Genomic DNA, 20,264 nt, shown 5'->3' with positions numbered 1-20,264 from the left:
ATTTTGGGAGGCTGAGGCGGGCGGATCACAAGGTCAGGAGTTCGAGACCAGCCTAGCCAATATGGTGAAACCCCGTCTTTACTAAAAATACAAAAATTAGCCTGGTGTGCTGGCAGGCGCCTGTAGTCCCAGCTACTCGGGAAGCTGAGGCAGGAGAATCACTTGAACCCAGAAGGCAGAGGTTGCAGTGAGCCGAGATCATGCCACTGCACTCCAGCCTGGGCAACAGAGCAAAACTCCATCTCAAAAAAAAAAAAAAAAAAAAGGAATACGTGTACCTTCTCCAAGTTCTCTCTTTGCTGATTGGCTGCATGGATGACAAAGCCAAGGGGATAATGAAGCTGTGTGATGAGGAATCACCTAGGCATGAATCACCAGAGGAGGAAAGGCACCCAACTGACCAGTAATATTAGCACTGGATTGTTACGGGTAGTAGAAATAAGCTTGTTATATTAAACCTGTTATATGTTGGGATTATGTGTTACAATAGCTAGTGTTACCCACGAAAGAAAACAAAAAATCCTTTCATTGTAAATTGCATTTTCTTGGAATTTAACTTCAATATGGAATGTAGACCAGTCCTCTATTTCAGGTATGTAAATTTAGGCCTTCTGTCCTTATGGAGATTATAATTTAGTTAACTATCTTTAGCCATGTCATCTTTTATCATTTAGTGACCTGAAGGAATTACAGAAAGTCTAAAATGAAATTTGCATAAAAACATAAGGTAGAAACGGATAGTATTATGTTCATTGAGAAAATCAGGATCCAAAAGTATCCAGGCTAGAATGATGGGTCAAATAAGAACACAAACTTTACGCATGCCTTAAAATGATATGCTTTCACAGATAGTGGTTTGAAACAGTAATGATTCAGGCATTATTTTGAATTGGAAGATACAACATTTGATGAGTAATGTTGGGGAAGGGAGGGAATTATTTCCACCATGTGCAAGGGAAAAGTGATTCTGTGCTCTACAAGATGAAGGTTATTCTCCAGTTACCTGAATAAAGTATGTGGGTCAGAATGTTTTAAATTGTCATTCATATATTTGAACGGGTTAATTTCTCCAGACATAGGGACTTCTGTCTCCTTGGAAGACTCTGTGTATTTGAAAAACGACAATAAAATACATACTAGAAAGACTGGATTCAAAAGATGAATACTTATAATCTTTTTATATACTAAAACTCACATTTATAGAAAAATGGGGACTCATTCTATGGCAGACTCAGTCTAGGTGATGACCTCAGTGACGAAATAGAATATTGTTCTGAGTGAAATTACCATAACAATAATAAATCATATTTATAGGGCTCCAGAGCAGTGCTGTACAATAGAAATGTAATGTGAGTCACATATATAATTTTAAATTTCTAGTAATCACATTTAAAAAGTAAAAAGGAACAGGTGAAATTAATTTTAGTAATGTATTTTATTTAACCCAGTATATCCAAAATATTATCGTTTCAACATGTATTCAATACAGAAAAACTGAGAAATTTTACATTTTTTCCCACTAAGTATTCAAAATCCAGTGTATTTTTTACACTTATAAAACATCTCAATTCAGACTAGCCATATTCCAAGTTCAATAGCTACACGTGGCTAATGGCTGCTGTATCAGACAGTATAGTTCTAAAGCATTCATCCACAGTTTCATTTAATCTTTGCAGAAATATTCTGCCATAGGTATTATTATTCACATTTTGCACATAATGTTTTCAAAGAAATAAGGTAAAGACACACAGCCATAATGGAAGAGCAAGGGCTTGAATGCAACTTACCTGATAACCAGTGTATCCCAAGGTTACATGGATTGATGTCGAGTCCAACAGAACTAGCTTCACCTGGCTCTGACATTTATTAGCTGTGTTACCTCAGGCACATTTTTTCACTCTGACACATGGTTTCATTATCGAAAATGTTGATAATAAGAACCTAATTGGCCAGGTGAGTGGTTCTCATCTGTAATCCCAGGGACTCAGAAGGCGGAAGCAGGAGAATCACTTGTGCCCAGGAGTTTGAGATCGGCCTGGGCAACACAGCAAGACCTGTCTCTACAAGAATTTTTAAAAAAAGGCCGGGCGCGGTGGCTCACGCCTGTAATCCCAGCACTTTGGGAGGCCGAGGTGGGCGGATCACCTGAGGTCAGGAGTTGGAGACCAGCCTGGCCAACATGGTAAAACGCCGTCTCTACTAAAAATTTAAAAATTAGCCAGGTGTGGTGGTGCAATTCCAGCTTTTTGTGAGGCTGAGACAGGAGAATTGCTTGAACCCAGGAGGTGGAGGTTGCAGTGAGCTGAGATCACACCACTTCACTCCAGCCTGGGTGACAGAGTAAGACTCTGTCTCAGAAAAAAAAAAACAAAAAACAAAAAACTTAGCTGGACATGATGACATACACGTGTAGTCCCAGTTACTCGGGAGGCTGAGGTGGGAGGATGATTTGAGCCCAGGAGTTTGAGACCACATGAGCTATCATCACACCACTGCATTCCACCTTGGGTGACAAAGACCCTGTCTCTAAAAAAGAAAAAAGAGAAAGAAAAAAAAAAACCTCATAGATTACTGTGGGGTTAAATGAGATCATGCATGCAAAGTGCTCAGCACAGCGCCTGCCCCTGGCCAGTGCTCCATGGAAGTGAATGGTTATTGCCTTGGCAACAAGACCCTTTCCACCTTCACACACTGCTTCCCAGGAGCTTCTCCTTCCATTCCATAAGGGTTCTTTCTCACTATCTGCCAAGAACCAATGTACTGGATGATGGTTCTGACTCCAAGTCTAGCCTCATCCTTCACATCACAACTGCTTTGTTGTCGTTTTTGGTTAACATATTATCATCTGCCAGTAGCATACAGTATGATGACTTGACAAACTACAAAGCAAACCCAGAAATATGTGAAGTCAAACCATACAGTCCAATTCTGAGACCCCCTCCAAAGAGCCCCCTCATGACTTTGGGGATTGCAGGAATACGTGCCACTCAGTGCTCAAACTGCCTGCATCCCTTCTTCAAGCCCTCTGCAATCTGCAAAAGTGAAGGGGGGGAAGCAGTATCCCTAAGCAGGGGCTGGGCATCCTCACAGCCTCCTCCCTGCCTGGCACTGGTATCCTCACCTATCTGCAGTGTGGTAACACGACCCTTTTCCCCCAGAGCCAGGTTGCCCGCAAGCCAGTAATGAAGTGTTTTTTACAACCCTGAAAGAAATACTTTAATAAAGCATGTGGTTGGATTATCAAACCCACAAGTATAAAAATATTGTGGTGCTCACACATGCAATGCATGCTGGTTAGTGACTGCCTCCAAAAATGTTTTACTTGCCATCACAGAGAAATGGGTTTATTGAAGATAAATGTTTTTAAAAGACCGACACATAATGAAGTGAATCATAGTTCATTCACTCCTTCAACAAATACTGAGCCCTACCATGGACCAGATGAGCAGCATGCTGGAGATGCAGTGGTAAGCAAGAAGGACAGAACTGCTGCCTTTGATGACCTCACCTTATAGAGGGAGATATAGACATGCATCAAATATAGAATTACAAGCTGTGGTAAGAGCTACAGAGGAGAGGGACACAGTGATCAGGGAGCAAACCACAGAGATCTGATCTGGTCTGCAGGTCAAAGGAGGCTGCCCAGAAAAGTAATCACTGAGCTGAGGGGGCACAGACTATGTAATAGAATGGGGGTCTAGGGGAGAAGCCTCAGCATAGGGGAGAGTGTCCAGGGATTATGCTAGGGTCACCTCGGGGTCTGGGATAACAGAACTCTCTATCAAAAACGTCTTTTATCCAGAGGCCCACTGGGTGTCTTGGGAAATGGCAGAGAGGATGCTGGGATTCAAGGTTGGGCTCTGGGGGCCAGGCGCAGTGGCTCACGCCTGTAATCCCAGCATTTTGGGAGGCCAAGACGGGTGGATCACCTGAGGTCAGGAGTTCGAGACCAGCCTGGCCAACATGGTGAAACCCCGTCTCTACTGGAAATACAAAAATTAGCCAGGTGTGGTAGCACACCCCTGGAGTCCCAGCTACTTGTGAGGCTGAGGCAGGAGAATCACTTCAACCTGGGATGTGGAGGTTCCAGTGAGCCGAGATCACACCGCTGCACTCCACCCTGGGTGACAGAGCGAGACTCCGTCTCAAAAAAAAGGTTGGGATCCTAAGTAAGAAAGGTAGAAAAATGCTGCCCCAAACTTCTGAGAGAAGCAAGCTGGGTGGGCAGGAACTCGTCCTAAGGTAGGAGAGCGCTGGGCCACATGAACACCATCTGGAAGAACTAGCTGGTGTCTCGTTCACAAGCCAGACTATTCAAGGTCTGGCCCAGACTCAAGAGAGCTGGGCTTGATGTCAGTGGAGAAACCATCCCTCCCCTCGCATTAGCAGAGATGGCAGCTGCAGTTGAATGTCATGAGGGCCAGGGTAGTGGCCCTGTCTCTTTTTGGCAGCCAGAGGCCACAGCAGTAAGAAAAGGGCAGCTATACAGAGTGGTAGACATGGCAGAGGCAGGAGCAGCAAGGGCAGTTTCAGCTGAGAGTGAGCTGGCAGAGTCAGCCCAGTGGAGAGGAGGGGCCCATGGTGCTGAGGTCTCATCCAGTGACTTCAATGTGCTGGGGGCTTGTCTTAGAGATCATGGAATTGTTTTATGTCATTAACTGAGCTGCAGGTTGTCAGATTACGAAAACATGATGTTACAGCTTAGAAAATGTCCAGAATTGGGAGGTAACATGGCTCATAGTCCCTTGAAACAAGTGGCAGTCTCCTGGGGGACATTTTCAACAGCACTGAGTCAGAAGTGCAATAACACCTGCGACATTCAGGATTTTTTTTTTTTTTTTTGAGACGGAGTCTCACTCTGTCGCCCAGGCTGGAGTGCAGTGGCACGATCTCAGCTCACTGCAAGCTCTGCCTCCCGGGTTCACGCCATTCTCCTGCCTCAGCCTCCCGAGTAGCTGGGACTATAGGCACTCGCCACCACACCTGGCTAATTTTTTGTATTTTTAGTAGAGACAGGGTTTCACTGTGTTAGCCAGGATGGTCTCGATCTCCTGACCTCGTGATCTGTCCACCTTGGCCTCCCAAAGTGCTGAGATTACAGGTATGAGCCACGGCGCCCGGCCGACATTCAGGATTTAAATAAGACCTGGGACATCAAAAACCTCATTTACTGCAGGCTCTGGCTCTTTGGGTGCCTACCACTTCCTCCCTTTTTGTAGATCCATTCATGATTGAGAAATATATCAAAAGAGGCAAGTAGAAAACCTTTATATTTATAGTTATTTAAGGAAATGCAAATACAAACCCACTAAAACATTTTTATTTTTATTTTTTTAGAGACAAGGTCTTGCTCTGTCATCCAGGCTGGAGTGCAGTGGTGCAATCATAGCTCACTGCAGCCTCTAACTCCTGGGCTCAAGCCATCCTCCCTTCTCAGCCTTCTGAGTAGCCAGGACTACAGGTACATGCCATCACACCTGGCTAATTTTTTAATTTTTTTTTGTAGAGAGAAGGGCTCACTATGTTGCCCAGGCTGGTCTTGAACTCCTGGACTCAAGCGATCCTCTTACCTTGCCTCCCAAAGTGCTGAGATTACAGGCATGAGCCACCTTGCACAGCCACTAAAATACTTTAAAACAAAATTGAAAAACTGCTTTTATTATTCAACAGTTTAACATTCTTAGTATTTGCAATAGCTAAGCTGAAGGCACAAAGGTAAGCACAAGTAGATATATGGTGTCTATCTGCTTGAAAGTCATTGGCTAATTGGGAGCCAGCCATTAATTAAATAATTGCCCTAGGAGATATATAATCACACATAGACAGGAGGGCCATAAAGATGAGGTGCATCTCACTGTGAAAGCTTATAGCAGGCCAACTTATCTACTGGAGGGGGTCAAGGAGGCTCCCCTGAGGAAGTGACAACTGGGAAGGTCTGAAGGATGACAGGCAATGCAAGGTAGAAGCAGAGGAGGGAAAGTATTTAAGAGGGAACAGCATGTGCAGAGGCTCTGTGGTAGGCAGGGAAGCAGGTGTAACTGACACCTGAAAGGCCTATGTGGCTAGAAAAAGTGTTCTAGGAAGTGGAGGTGAGAAAGGAAGACAGGGTGGACCATGCAGGGTCTATGGCTGTGCTGAGTATGTAGGTCTTTATTCTATCGCTGTGCTGAGTATATGGGTCCTTATCCTAAGAGTGGAGGGAAGTTACTGAAGGATGTAAGCAGACTGGGCTGGAATGGGACAATGGAGATTTGGGAAGCTAGAAAGGAGGCTATTGCAATAGTTCAGACACAAAACAGTATTAGTCATCACCTTAATTGTGGCACTAGAGAAGGAGTAGAGATACAGAGAAGTGGAGGCATCTTGAAGATAAAACAAGATTGACGACTGACTGGAACATGGGGAGAAAAAGGGGTTAAGCAAGATTCTCAGGTGTGTGGCCTGTGGAACTGCATGAATAGAGGTCTTGTTCATCATGACAGGAATAGAGTACAAAAGCAAGGCTTAGGCTGTGTGCAGTGGCTTATGCCTATAATCCCAGCACTTTGGGAGGCGGAGGCAGGTGGATCATGAGGTCAGGAGGTCGAGACCATCCTGGCCAACATGGTGAAACCCCGTCTCTACTAAAATACAAAAATTAGCCAGGTGTGGTGGCGCATGCCTGTAGTCCCAGCTACTCGGGAGGCTGAAGCAGGGGAATTGCTTGAACCCGGGAGGTGGAGGATGCAGTGAGCCGAGATCGCGTGCTACTGTACTCCAGCCTGGTGACAGAGCAAGACTCCATCTCAAAAAAAAAAAAAAAAAAAAAGAATCTGGCACCTCCTCCTCTCTCCCTTGCTCCCTCTCACCATGTGACATGCATGTTCCCCCTCCACCTTCTACTCTGAGTAAAACCTTCCTGAGACCTCACCAGAAGCTGAGCAGATTCTGGTGCCATGCTTGTAGAGCCTGCAGAACTGTGACCCAAATAAACCTCCTTTCTTTGTAAATTACCCAGTCTCGGGTATTCCTTTATAAGCAATGCAAAACAGACTAACACACTTCTTCCTCTCCTCCTTTTTCTTGGGGAGAAAAGCATGAATTTTGAACATGTCTAATTGTAAAAGCATGAATTTTGAACATGTCTAATTGTAAGTACCTTTGAGATGCCTAAATGGTGGTGCTAATTAGCATTTGGATACATGACTCTGTAACACAGAGGGTGAGCCTGGGCTAGGGATCTGTATTTGAGATCATTGGCATGTATGGTAATTGAAACATCAGGCATTTGGCCAGGCATGGTGGCTCACACTTGTAATTCCAACACTTTGTGGGAAGCTGAGGCAGGAGGATTGGTTGAAGCCAGGAGTTTGACACCAGCCTGGGAAACCAAGCAAGACCCCATTTCTTAAAAAAAAAAAAAAAAAAAGAATGAAAGAAAAAGAAAATTAGCCGGGTGTGGTGATGCACACCTGTGGTCCCAATACTCAGGAGGCTGAGGAAGGACTGCTTGAGGCCAGGAGTTGGAGACTCCAGTGAGCTATTATTGTACCTCTGCACTCCAGCCTGGGTGGCAAAGTGAGACCCCATCTCTAAAAAAGAGAAGAAAAAGGAAACATTGGGCAAGAATGAGAGAGTTGGGAGAAAACACACCGTAAGAGAAAGAGGACTGGGGAAGACCTTGACAAGCCTCAACATTCAGTGACTGAATGTAGGAAATAACCCACAAAACAGCCAGAAGAGTAGGCAGGGGTCAGAGAGTAAAGAGTAACACTAGCAGAGAGGGCTGTCCAGAAAGCTAAGGGAGGAGGGTGTTTCAGCAGAGAGAGTGTGATTCTCAGGACTGAATCCTGCTGGGAGGTCAAGAAAGAAGCCTGAGGATGCCCACTGAATCCAGTGAGACAGAGGTCACTGATGACTGTGGGGAAAATGATTCTATGGAGTGATGGGGGCTGGAGTGGAGGAATGAATAGGAAGTTCAGAAATGGAGTCAATGCATATAAATAACTCTTTCTAGAAGCTTGGGTATTCTATTAGCACACGCAATTGTGACGTTGAAACCACTGTATTAGGATTCACTGAGGCGAATAACATATTTCAATGGAAAAAGAGCCACTGTTTGTCAACAGGAAACCCACATACTAAAATAGAATTGGTGCCCCTCTTGATGAATCTGTGGAGCACTGATTCTGGTAGGACTGCTACATATATCCTGACACCAACAAGACAAATGTTCTTCATTTTGGGTACGTACCTGTAAACCTAAACAGCATGATCTATATGTACAGATGGTTTGGTAGACAATTACTGATACAGGGGCATTTTTAGCCCTTTGATCTACTAGGAACAGGAAGTGGCAGAAAAAGAGACTAATCACAGTGATGTTTGTTTCATCAGAACTACTGACTCACAGCATGTATCAGCACCCAGTTCTTGCCACTATTGCCTGTGGCACTTCAAACAGCACGGAGACCACTTCAAAACGACAAGGCAAGGTCTGCTATGGAAACACAAGCATGCGGCATTCATTCAATCCACAAATGAGAACTATGAGGGAATGGGAGATTTGGGGACTGAAACACACTAAAACCCACACTTTGATACCTGATCATGTTAGAAGCAGGAGATTATTTCATTCTGGATCTCAATACTTGAGACATTTTGACCCATTTGAAAACACTGACAACATTCACTTGGTACTGAATAGTCATCAGCACACTTTTCTGATCTGTGTGCATATACCAAAAATCTCCTAACCCTAATTTCTGATATCTGAAGTTTCGGTTTCGGCAGCAGGCGCCCCTCCTTTTATTTTATCCTTTTTACCTAGAAAGCAGATCCTGAAAAGTTGAAATACATGTCAGCAGAATAGAGAGTGTTTGAAACTTTCAAATTGGTGTTCATTAAGGCAAGTATCTCACTGGTACATCATATTGACAGCAGCAATGCCTTGCATTAAGAGCGTTGGTACTTAAAAACGGCTTTGGGCATGCTTGAAACATATTTACTCATAGGCTGAGCATATATTAAAGGGAAGGGTTTTCAGAGACAGTTATTTGACAGTGACAGCTATCTATATTCATACATCAGGTATTTGCTTCTCCCTATCTGTAAGCTCCTCTTTGGGTTTAAGAAACACACCAGGGGTGGCTCACACATGTGATCTCAACTTTGGGAGGCCGAGGTGGGAGGATACTTGAACCCAGGAGTTCGAGACCCACCCAAGCAACATAGCAAGACTTTTTCTCTACAAAAAAAATTTTTTTTGAGCAAAGGCCTTCTCACTGTCACCCAGGCTGGAGTACAATGGTGATCTTGGCTCACTGGAACCTCCATTTCCCAGGCTCAAACAATCCTCCCACCTCAGTCTCCTGAGTAGCTAGCTGGGACCACATATTCCAGCCAACACGTCTGAATATATATATATATATTTTTGTTTTGTTTTGTTTTTTTTTTTTTTTTGGTAGAGACCAGGTTTTGCCATATTTCCTAGGCCAGTCTCGAACTCCTGGACTCAAGTGATCCACCTGCCTCAGCCTCCCGAAGTGCTGGGATTACAGGCATGAGCCACCGTGCCTGGCCCAAAATTTAATAATAATAATAATAATAATAATAAGCCAGGCATGGTGGCATGTACCTGTGATCCCAGCTACTTGGGAGGATGAGGTGGGAGGACTGCTTGAGCCTAAGAGGTCAGGGATACAGTGAGTCGAGACTGTGTCACTGCACTCCAGCCTGGGTGACAGAGTGGGACCCAGTTTGTTTTAGTCAGGGTTCTCCAGAGAAACAGGACAAATGGGATATATACATAACATAGAAAGATTTATCCTAAAGAGAAGTCCCAAGATCTGTAGTTGGCAAGCTGGGGACCCAGGAGTATCAAAGGTATAGCTCCAGGTGGAGTCCAAAAGCCTGAGAAGCAGGAGAGGCAACAGTGTAAATTCTAGTCTGAAAGCTGGCAGGCTTTAGACCTATAAGAGCTTATGTTTCAGTTCAAGTCTGAGGCAGGAAAAGACCAGGATCCCACTCAAGGCAGTCGGGCTGAAGGAGTTATCCCTTTACTTTGGAAGGAAGGTTAGCATTTTGGTTTTATTGAGGCTCTAAACTGATTCAATGAGATTCACTCACGTTAGGAAAAGCAATCTGCTTTACTCAGTCTACTCATTCAAATGTTAGTCTCTTCCCAAAGCATTCTCACAGACACACCCAGAATAATGTTTGGCCAAATATTTGGGCATCTCATGGCCCAGCCAAGTGGACATGCAAAATTAACCATTACAAAAGTAGAGCACAGGAAGACCTGCTGCTGCACCTAAAACCAACAGTCACTCATTCTACCTGCTAGTTCACAAGATTACATCCAACAATAGTGCTAGTAAGTACTTTACACAAATGGCTGCAATTTATAGAGTATGACATGCATTATCCCAGTCTAAGTCTCCAAACCCCGTTCTACACATCCAGAAACCAAGGCTGCAAGTGAAGCAATTTACCCAGTGTCATACAGACAAGTCATGAACTGTGAATCTGAACACAAGTCTGCCTGATTTCCCACTCTGTGCTGTTGACCACTATGCCAAGCACCCCAAGGAGATTATGTCTTTACAAGGATAGAGGAGGAGGTGTTCTATTATGTGGTACACAGCTAAACTGAATAATATTTACAGGCATTCCAAGCATCAAAATCTTCTTATGCATAGTTTGAAAAAAATTTAAAATAGTAGATAAGTGAGAAACGATTTTTTTTTAGCGCAAACCAAAAATGGTCAATGTTTATTATAATTTAAAACCTGAGGCTGGGTGCAGTGGCTCACGCCTGTAATCCCAGCACTTTGGGAAGCCAAGGAAGGCAGATCACCTGAGGTCGGGAATTCGAGACCAGCTTGACAAACATGGAGAAACACGTCTATACTAAAAATACAAAATTAGCCAGGAGTGGTGGCACATGCCTCTAATCCCAGCTACTCGGGAGGCTGAGGCAGGAGAATCGCTTGAACCCGGGATGTGGAGGTTGCGGTGAGCGGAGATCACGCCATTGCAATCCAGCCTGGGCAACAAGAGTGAAACTCCGTCTCAAAACAACAACAAAAACAAACTTCAGGAAGTTGATTCTCCATTTCTATTTATTTATTTATTATTATTATTTTCTGAGATACGGTCATGCTCTGTCACCCAGGCTGGAGTGCAGTGGCACGATCATGGCTCCCTGCAGCCTCGACCTCCCGGGCTGAAGAAATCCTCCCGCCTCAGCCTCCTGAGTTGCTGGGACTACAGATGCCCGCCACCATTCCCTGCTAATTTTTGTATTTTTTGCAGAGATAGGGCTTTGCCATGTCTCTACAAAAAAATGAGACTTCTGGGGCCCAAGAAATCCACCCGCCTCGGCCTCTCAAAGTGCTGGGATTACAGGCGTTAGCCACCGTGCCCTCCTGGTTCTACATTTCTGAAGTCAACAAATAATAGCATGTGGATTGTAAAAGCTGCGGTGCTTAATATTAAAGCAAGAGAAAAACAAAACTTTTTTTTTTTTTATTAAGATAATGTCTTGCTTTGTCGCCCAGGCTGGGGTGCGGTGGTGCGATCTCGGCTCACTGCAACCTCCGCCTCCCGGGTTCAAGCGATTCTCCTGCCCCAGGCTCCTGAGTAGCTGGGATTACAGGCGCCCACCACCAGGCCCGGCTAATTTTTGTATTTTTAGTAGAGATGGGTTTTCACCATCTTGGCCAGGCTAGTCTCGAACTCCTGACCTCACGTGATCGCCCACCTCAGCCTCCCAAAGCGCTAGGATTACAGGCGTGAGGCACCACGCCCGGCCAAAAACCGTAACTTTTGGAAAAAAGAAAAAATACATTCAAAGGAGTACACATAAAATATATGCACAGTTCGAATAGTACAATAAAGGTATTGTATTACTTTAGGTAGAGGTAAAGGTACCTCTCTACCTGGGCGGGAAGGCTGCCTAGGGGTTGGCGCCCAAGCACCTGGGGACCGGCTTCCTCCAGCGAGGCGCTGCTGAGTACCCGCTCTGATTGAGCCTCTCCGCAGGCTGGTCTCGAACTCCTGCCCTCAGGCGATCCTCCCTGGAGCCTCTCCTGGAAACAAGCAGTTTCCAGCGCCGGCGATGGCGGTCCGCCCACCGTCCCCTTTGTCTCTGCCAGTCCTGGGGATGTGGCTCCCCTCAGCAGGCACCACGTTTTCCACGGCTGAGGCAAGGACAGGCCTCCTGCCAGGAAACCCAACATGGTGAGAAACCTGGTTGACTCTTGGGCCTCACTCTTCTCACCACAGAACCCGAGCGCCCGGCGAAGAGTTTCCCTGTGCCTGGTTCCTGGTGTAGGGCTCAGTGGCGGAGAGGGGCGTGGCTGATGTGGAAGCCCGATTTTCCTACTGTCTGCTCGGAAGATTTTCACTTCTCCGTGCCCCCGGCATCTGTCTCATCCTCAAATCTGAGCTCTAGGTTGTCGCTGGGGAAAATCTCGGGTCCGCATATTTGTTTTTGGCTTTCTGGGAAGCGGGGAAGTCAAGCCGCCATTTTAAAACAGGAAGTTCCCTTTCTCCCTGAATCATCTCAGCTCAGCCAAGTTAGAAGCTCCAAGTTAGAAGATGGAGGCGGCACTGGCTCACGACGAATCCCAGCGATGTGGGATGCCCAGGCGGGAGGATCGCCTGAGGGCAGGAGTTCGAGACCAGCCTCGGCAACATGGAAAGACACCCCCCCCACCCTTTCTCCCCCGTCTCTACAAAAAATACAAAAATTAGTCGGATGCTGTCGCGCGTCTGTAATCCCAGCTACTCAGGAGGCTGAGATGGGAGGATTGCTTGAGCCCAGAAGTTCGAGACTAGCCCGAACAACATAGCGAGACCTCACCTCTACAAAAACAATTTTTTTTTTTGGAGACAAGGTCTCACTCTGTCACCCAGGCTTTCGCCTAGGCTGGAGTGCACTGGCATGATCTTGGCTCACTGCACCCTTCGCCTTGAGGGCTCAAATAATCTTCCCTCCTCCTGAGTGGCTGGGACCACAGGTGTGGGCAGCCACGCCTGGCTAATTTTTTGGTTTTGGGTGGTTGTTGTTGGGATTTTTTTCTTTTTTTTTTTTGAGTAGAGACGAAGTTTCACCGGGTTGTCCAGGCTGGTCTTTGTAGTCCTGGACTCAAGCGATCCGCTAGCTTTGGCCTCCCAGAGTGCAAGGATTACAGGTGTGAACCACGGTGCTCAGCAAATTTTTGTATTTTTAGTAGAGACGGGGTTGCACCATGTTGGCCAGGCTGGTCTCGAACTCCTGACCCCAGGCGATCCGCCCGCCTCAGCCTCCGAAAGTGCTGGGATTATAGGCGTGAGTCACCGAGCCCGGCCGAAAAACATAACGTTTGGGGAAAGAAAAACATTCAAAGGAGTACATATAAAATATACCCACAGTTAGAAGAGTAGTACAATAAATGCTCCAGTACCCACCCCCTCCGTCTACCTGGGGGGAAGGCTGACTAGGGGTTGGCGCCCAAGCACTTGGGGACTGGCCTCCTCCAGTTCGGTGCTGCTGAGTACCCGCTCTGATTGGCTACAGAGCAGTTTCCAGGGCCGGGGATGGTGGTCCGCCCACCGTCCCCTTTGTCTCTGCCAGTCCTGGGGATGTGCCTCCCCTTAGCAGGCACCACGTTTTCCATGGCTGAGGCAAGGACAGGCCTCCTACCAGGAAACCCAATATGGTGGGAAAGCTGGCTGACACTTGGGCCTCACTTTTCCCACTACGGAACCCGCGCGCCAAGGGAAGTTTCCCCGCGCCTGCTGCAGAGCTCAGTGGTGGGCAGGGGCTTGGCGGATGTGAAAGCCCAATTTTCCTTACCGCCTGCTCGGAAGATTTTCACTTCTCCGTGGTCCCGGGATCTGTCTCATCCTCAAATCTGAGCTCCGGATTCTCGCTGAGGAAAATCTCAGGGCTGCATATTTGTTTTTGGCTTTCTGGGGGGCGGGGAAGTCAAGCCGCCATTTTAAAACCGGAAGTCCTCCTTCTCCCTCAATCATCTTCTGGCTCAGCCAGAAGTTAGAAGACGGAGGCGCCCACTGAGTTCATGCCTGGAATCCCAGCGATGTGGGATGTCCAGGCGGGAGGATCGCCTAAGGGCAGGAGTTCGAGACCAGCCTCCACCCCCCCACCTCACACCCCATCTCTATAAAAAATACAAAAATTAGTCAGACGGTGGCGCGCGTCTGTAATCCCAGCTACTCGGGAGGCTGAGATGGGAGTATAGCTTGAGCCCAGGAGTTCGAGACCAGCCCGAACAACATAGCGAGAACTCACCTCTACAAAAACAAATTTTTTTTTTTTTTTTTGAGACGGAGTCTCGCTCTGTCGCCCAGGCTGGAGCGCAGTGGCGCGACCTCGGCTCACTTCAAGCTCTGCCTGCCGGGTTCACGCCATTCTCCTGCCTCAGTCTCCCGAGTAGCTGGGACTACAGGTGCCCGCCACCGCGCCCGGCTAATTTTTTATATTTTTGTAGAGACGAGTTTTCACCGTGTTAGCCAGGATGGTCTCGATCTCCTGACCTTGTGATCTGCCCGCCTCGGCCTCCCAAAGTGCTGGGATTGCAGGCGTGAGCCACCGCGCCCAGCCAACAATTTTTTTTTGTAGACGAGGTCACACTGTCACCCAGGCTGGAATGCAGTGACATGATCTCAGCTCACTGCACCCTCCGCCATGCGGGCCCAAATAATCCTCCCTCCTCCCGAGTAGCTGGGACCACAGGTGTGGGCAGCCACGCCTGCCTAATTTTTAGTTTTGGGTTGTTGTTGTTGGGATTTTTTTTTTTAATTTAATTTTTTTTTTTTTTTTTTTTTTTTTTTTTTTTTTTTGGTAGAGAGGGGGTTTCGCCATGTTGCCCAAGCTGGTCTTTGTAGTCCTGGACTCAAACAATCCGCTAGCCTTGGCCTCCCAAAGTAAAAGTGCAAGGATTACAGGCGTGAGCCATGGTGCCCAGCGAATTTTTGTATTTTTAGTAGAGACGGGGTTGCACCATGTTGGCCAGACCGGTCTCCAACTCCTGACCTCAGGTGATCTGCCCGCCTCAGCCTCCCAAAGTGCTGGGATTATAGGCGTGAGTCACCGTGCCCGGCCGAAAACCTAACTTTTGGGAAAAAAAAAAAAAAATTCAAAGGAGTACATATAAAATATGAGCACAGTTCGAAGAGTAACACAATAAATGCTCCGGTACCCACCCCCTCCGTCTACCTGGGGGGAAGGCCGCCTAGGGCTTGGCGCCCAAGCACCTCCTCCAGGTTCGGTGCTGCTGAGTACCTGCTCTGATTGGCTACAGAGCAGTTTCCAGGGCTGGGGATGGTGGTCCGCCCACCGTCCCCTTTGTCTCTGCTAGTCCTGGGGATGTGGCTCCCTTCAGCAGGCACCACGTTTTCCATGGCTGAGGCAAGGACGCGCCTCCTGCCAGGAAACCCAACATGATGGGAAACCTGGTTGATACTTGGGCCTCACTTTTCTCACCACGGAATCCGCGTGCGGAGGGAAAGTTTCCCCGCGCCTGGTGTGGGGCTCAGTGATGGGGAGGGGCGTGGCGGATGTGAAAACCCGATTTTCTTATCGCCTGCTCGGAAGATTTTCACTTCTCCGTGCCCCCGGGATCTGTCTCATCCTCAAATCTGAGCTCCAGATTGTTGCTGGGGAAAATTTCGGGGCTGCATATTTGTTTTTGGCTTTCTGGGGGGGCGGGGAAGTCAAGCCGCCATTTTAAAACCGGAAGTCCCTTTTTTTCCTGAATCATCATCTGGCTCAGCCACAAATTAGAAGATGGAGGCGCCCACGGGGTTCGTACCTGGAATCCCAGCGATGTGGGAGGCCTAGGCGGGAGGATCACCTGAGGGCAGGAGTTCGAGACCAGCGTGGTCAACGTGGAGAGACCCCCTGTCTCCACAAAAATTAACCAGATGGTGGCGTGCGTCTGTAATCCCAACTACTCGGGAGGCTTAGATGGGAGTATCGCTTAAGCCCAGGAGGTCGAGGCTGCAGTGAGCCGTGATTGCGCCACTGCACTCTAGTCTGGGTGGCAGATAGGGACCCTGTCTCACCAGAAAAAGAAAAAAAAAGTATGTGAGAACATTTAGTACATGTGTTTATCTACAGGAAACAATAAAAATGGCAAAGCTGGTTTAAGAGCTGATGTGAGTCTTCTAGAAACTTGTCTTTCCCAAAGCGTATTCAGAGGAACTCCACACTTGTGAAAAAGAGATTACCTGGTCAAACAAGTTGGGAAGAAGAACAGTGTATGTTCTGTTGTCTACACCTCTCACGCAAATATAGGAGACACATTAACGTATTAGAAAAAAGAAACATTCTGCAGTCATCTTTTAAATGTTGTGTAACTCTGGATTTCCCTAACATATTTGACCACCAAAAGTTTTCACGAGACCTGTCACCAGAATGCAACTTGTATTGTTCCTCTGGGGAAATGCTAGCACCTGCCTGGCTCAAGGTAGGCACTCACTAATGACCCTGGCAATGCATGAATGGTTTTCTGACCAGTGATGCTCGTGACAGCACACTCTGAATGGTAAAGTATCTCTACACCCCTGAGAAAAGTTGTGGCTCCAGAGGGAAAAGGAATGAGGACAAAGCCATAGCACTGTAGTCAAAGAGAGGGGCAGAGGGGGAAAACCAACACAAGATTGGCAAATCTGCTTTGTGGGTACAAGGAGGCATCATCCTAATGTTTGCAACATTATCCTAATGTTTCAGGTGGTGCTTTCCAGGAGGAAAGGAATGCCTTCAATTATGGAAAGTAAAGCGTAAGATCTTGTTATTTCACTTGTGTTTTAACTAGCAAGAGTCTCATTAACAATTATTTTAAAAATGTTACTGTTCCAATAGCAGTTTAAGAATACAAGCTACTGAGCAAAATGTGTAAACACATTGTGAAGCTGCTTCCTAACCTGCTGGACATGGCCAGGGAACATAGACACAAGTAACATTTTCATCACAAACACCTGCACTTAACAAGATTAGAGCAAGGACAAAAATGATACTGTCAGGCCAGGTGCGGTGGCTTACACCTGTAATCCCAGCACTTTGGGAGGCTGAGGTGGGCGGCTCATGAGATCAGGAGACCAAGACCATCCTGGCTAACACGGTGAAACCCCGTCTCTACTAAAAAATACAAAACATTAGCTGGGCATGGTGGCAAACACCTGTAGTCCCAGCTACTCAGGAGGCTGAGGCAGGAGAATCGCTTGAACCCGGGAGGTGGAGGTTGCACCACTGAACTCCAGCCTGGGCGACAGAGCGAGACTCCATCTCAAAAAAAAAAAAAAAAAGATACTGTCAGGGCTAGGCGCAGTGGCTTATGTCTGTAATCCCAGCACTTTAGGAGGCCAAGGCAGGCAGATCCACTTGAGGCCAGGGGTTCAAGACCAGCCTGGCCAACATGGTGAAACCCTATCTCTACTACAAATACAAAAATTAGCTGGACGTGGTGATGCACGCCTGTAATCCCAGCCACTTGGGAGGCTGAGGCACAAGAATCTCTTGAACCTGGGAGGCAGAGGTTGCAGTGAGCTGAGATCGTGCCACCACACTCCAGCTTGAGCAACAGAGCAAGACCCTGTCTCAAAAAAAAAAAAAAAAAAAGATACTAGCGGTCCAGAGAGGTGGCTCACCTATAATCCCAGTGCTCTGGGAGGTCGAGGCATATGGATTGTTTCAGTCCAGGAGTTCGAGACCAGCTTGGGTAACATAGCAAGACTATGCCTCTACAAAAAATACAAAAATTAGCCTGGTGTGGTGGTGCATGCCTGTGGTCCCAGCTACTTGGGAGGCTGTGGGAGGATTGCTTGAGCCTGGGAGATTGAGGCTGCAGTGAGTGGTGATTGTGCCACTGCACTCCAGCCTGGGCTGTTAACAGAGCAAGATCATATCTCAAAAACAAACACAAAAAAATAAAAATGATACTGTCCAGTTCCTGTGAGACTTACAGCCTAAGATGATACACCACCAGAGAGCCAAACAGAAAAGGTCAGGTTTTGAGAAAAGTGGACATCCATTTTAGGACAAAATACTATCCATTGCAATAATCAGTTAATGTTCTCTATGTAATAAAGTCTTACATGAGTGTATAGATTAAGACAGCAGTATTTTCCCCAGAGTGTCACAATGCTAACTGAAGAATCCAACAGCAACAATAGTAAGTAATAATAAAGTCAGATTGGCTGGGCATAGTGGCTCACGCCAGTAATCCCAACACTTTGTGTCTGAGGTGGGAGGAATGCTTGAGGCCAGGAGTTCAAGACCAGCCTGGGTAACACAGTGAGACACTCCCACTTCTACAAAACAATTTTAAAAAATTAGCCAAGTGTGAGCCAGGCACGATGGCTCACGCCTGTAATCGCAGCACTTTGGGAGGCCGAGCGGGGTGGATCATGAGGTCAGGAGATGGAGAACATCCTGGCCAACATGGTGAAACCCTGTCTCTACTAAACATACAAAAATTAGCTGGGCGTGGTAGCGTGTGCCTGTAATCCCAGCTACTTGGGAGGCTCAAGCAGGAGAATTGCTTGAATCAGGGAGTCAGAGGTTGCAGTGAGCCAAGATCACACCACTGCACTCCAGCCTGGTGACAGAGCAAGACTCCGTCTCAAAAAAAAAAAAAAAGAAAGAAAAGAAAAAAAAAATAGCTATGATCATATCACTGTACTCCAGCCCAGGTGACAAAGAGACCCTGTCTCAAAAAAAAAAAAAAAAAAAAAAAAAAAAAAAAAAAAGCTGGATATGTATTCCATGAGCTCCTTTGAATTTGATGCTTATTTGTGATTTCCCCTTGCATCATGACAAATCCACTGCCCATGGCCATTACTCTTGACTTTGTGAAGTGTGGAATTAGGAGCCTAGACTGTAGGCTCCTGTGAACCCTCATATGTCTCAGCAGAGACCAGATAAAAATGCTTAGCAGCAGAAACACAAAGTGTCAGGGGACCTCAGCACCCTGAATGCCATCCAGGGATTCTGAGACCACAGGTTAAGGAATCCTGGTCTACCAATGGCATGTTCTGCAGAAATAGAAAAGATCATCTTAAAATTCATATGGAATCTAAGAGGACTCCAAATAGTAAAAAAAAAAATCTGAGAGAGAAGAACAAAGCTAGAGGCTCATGCTTCTGGATTTCAAAACGTGACAAAGCTATAGTAAACAAAATAGTATGGTGCTGGCATAAAGATAGTCATACAGATCAATGGAACAAAATAGGGAGCCCACACATATATGGTCAAATGGTCTTCAGCAAAGATGCCAAGACTACACAATGGGGAAAGGGCAGTCTTTTCAACAAATGGTGCTGAGAAACAACATTCGCATGTAAAAGAATGTAGATGGACTCTTACCTTATGTCATATACAAAAATTATCTGAAAATGGATTAAAGACCTAAACATAAGGATTTAAACTATAAAACTACAAGAAGAAAACATAGGAGGAAGGCTTCATGACATTGGAATGGGCACTGGTTTCTTAGATGGAACACCAAAAGCATAGGCCACAAAAGTAAAAATGAGACTACATCAAACTTAAAAACCTCTGCACAGCAAAAGAAACAGTAGTGTGAAGCGGCAACCTATGGAATGGGAGAAAATACTTGCAAAGCATATATCTGATAATGGGTTAATACCCAGAATATATGAAGAATTTCTACAATTCAGTAGCAAACAAACAAACAAACAAACAAAAAACCCTGATTAAAAAGTGGGCAAAGGTCTTGAATGGACATTTCTCCAAAGGAGATATACAAATGGTCTACAAGCCTATAAAAGGCTAATTAGGGAAATGCAAATCATAAACCACAGTGAATTATCATCTCATATCCATTAGGATGGCCACTATAAAAAACAAAACAAAACCGAAAAACAGTGTTAGTCAGGGACAGTGGAACATGCTTGTAGTTCCAGCTACTCAGGAGACTGAGGCAGGAGGATTGCTTGAGCCCAGGAATGTGAGTCAAGCCTGGGCAACCTAGGGAAACCCTGTCACAAACAAGTATTGATGAGGATGTAGAGAAATTGAAAACCTTGCACACTGTTGGTAGGATTGTAAATAGTGCATCTACTATGGAAAATACTATGGAGGTTCCTCAAAAACTTAAAAATAGAGCTACCATATGATCCAATAATCCCACTTCTGGGAATATAGCCAAAAGACTTGAAATAAAGATCTCAAAGAAATATTTGCATGCCCACATTCATTGCCGCATTATTCACAATAACCAAGATGTGAAAACAACCTAATGTCCATTGTTGGA

General features: G+C 46.1%; 1 long non-coding RNA gene across 1 annotated transcript in view; it reads right to left on the bottom strand.

Moving 5' to 3' along the window:
* Positions 1-20,264, bottom strand: part of LOC129527095 (uncharacterized) — a 46,806-nt gene that overhangs the window by 19,100 nt on the left and 7,442 nt on the right. The gene's annotated exons all lie outside the window — the stretch shown is intronic.

This window comes from Gorilla gorilla, chromosome 16, assembly GCF_029281585.2.
Source record: "Gorilla gorilla gorilla isolate KB3781 chromosome 16, NHGRI_mGorGor1-v2.1_pri, whole genome shotgun sequence".
Taxonomy (NCBI): Eukaryota; Metazoa; Chordata; class Mammalia; order Primates; family Hominidae; genus Gorilla; species Gorilla gorilla.
This window is presented reverse-complemented; position numbering and strand designations above follow the sequence as displayed.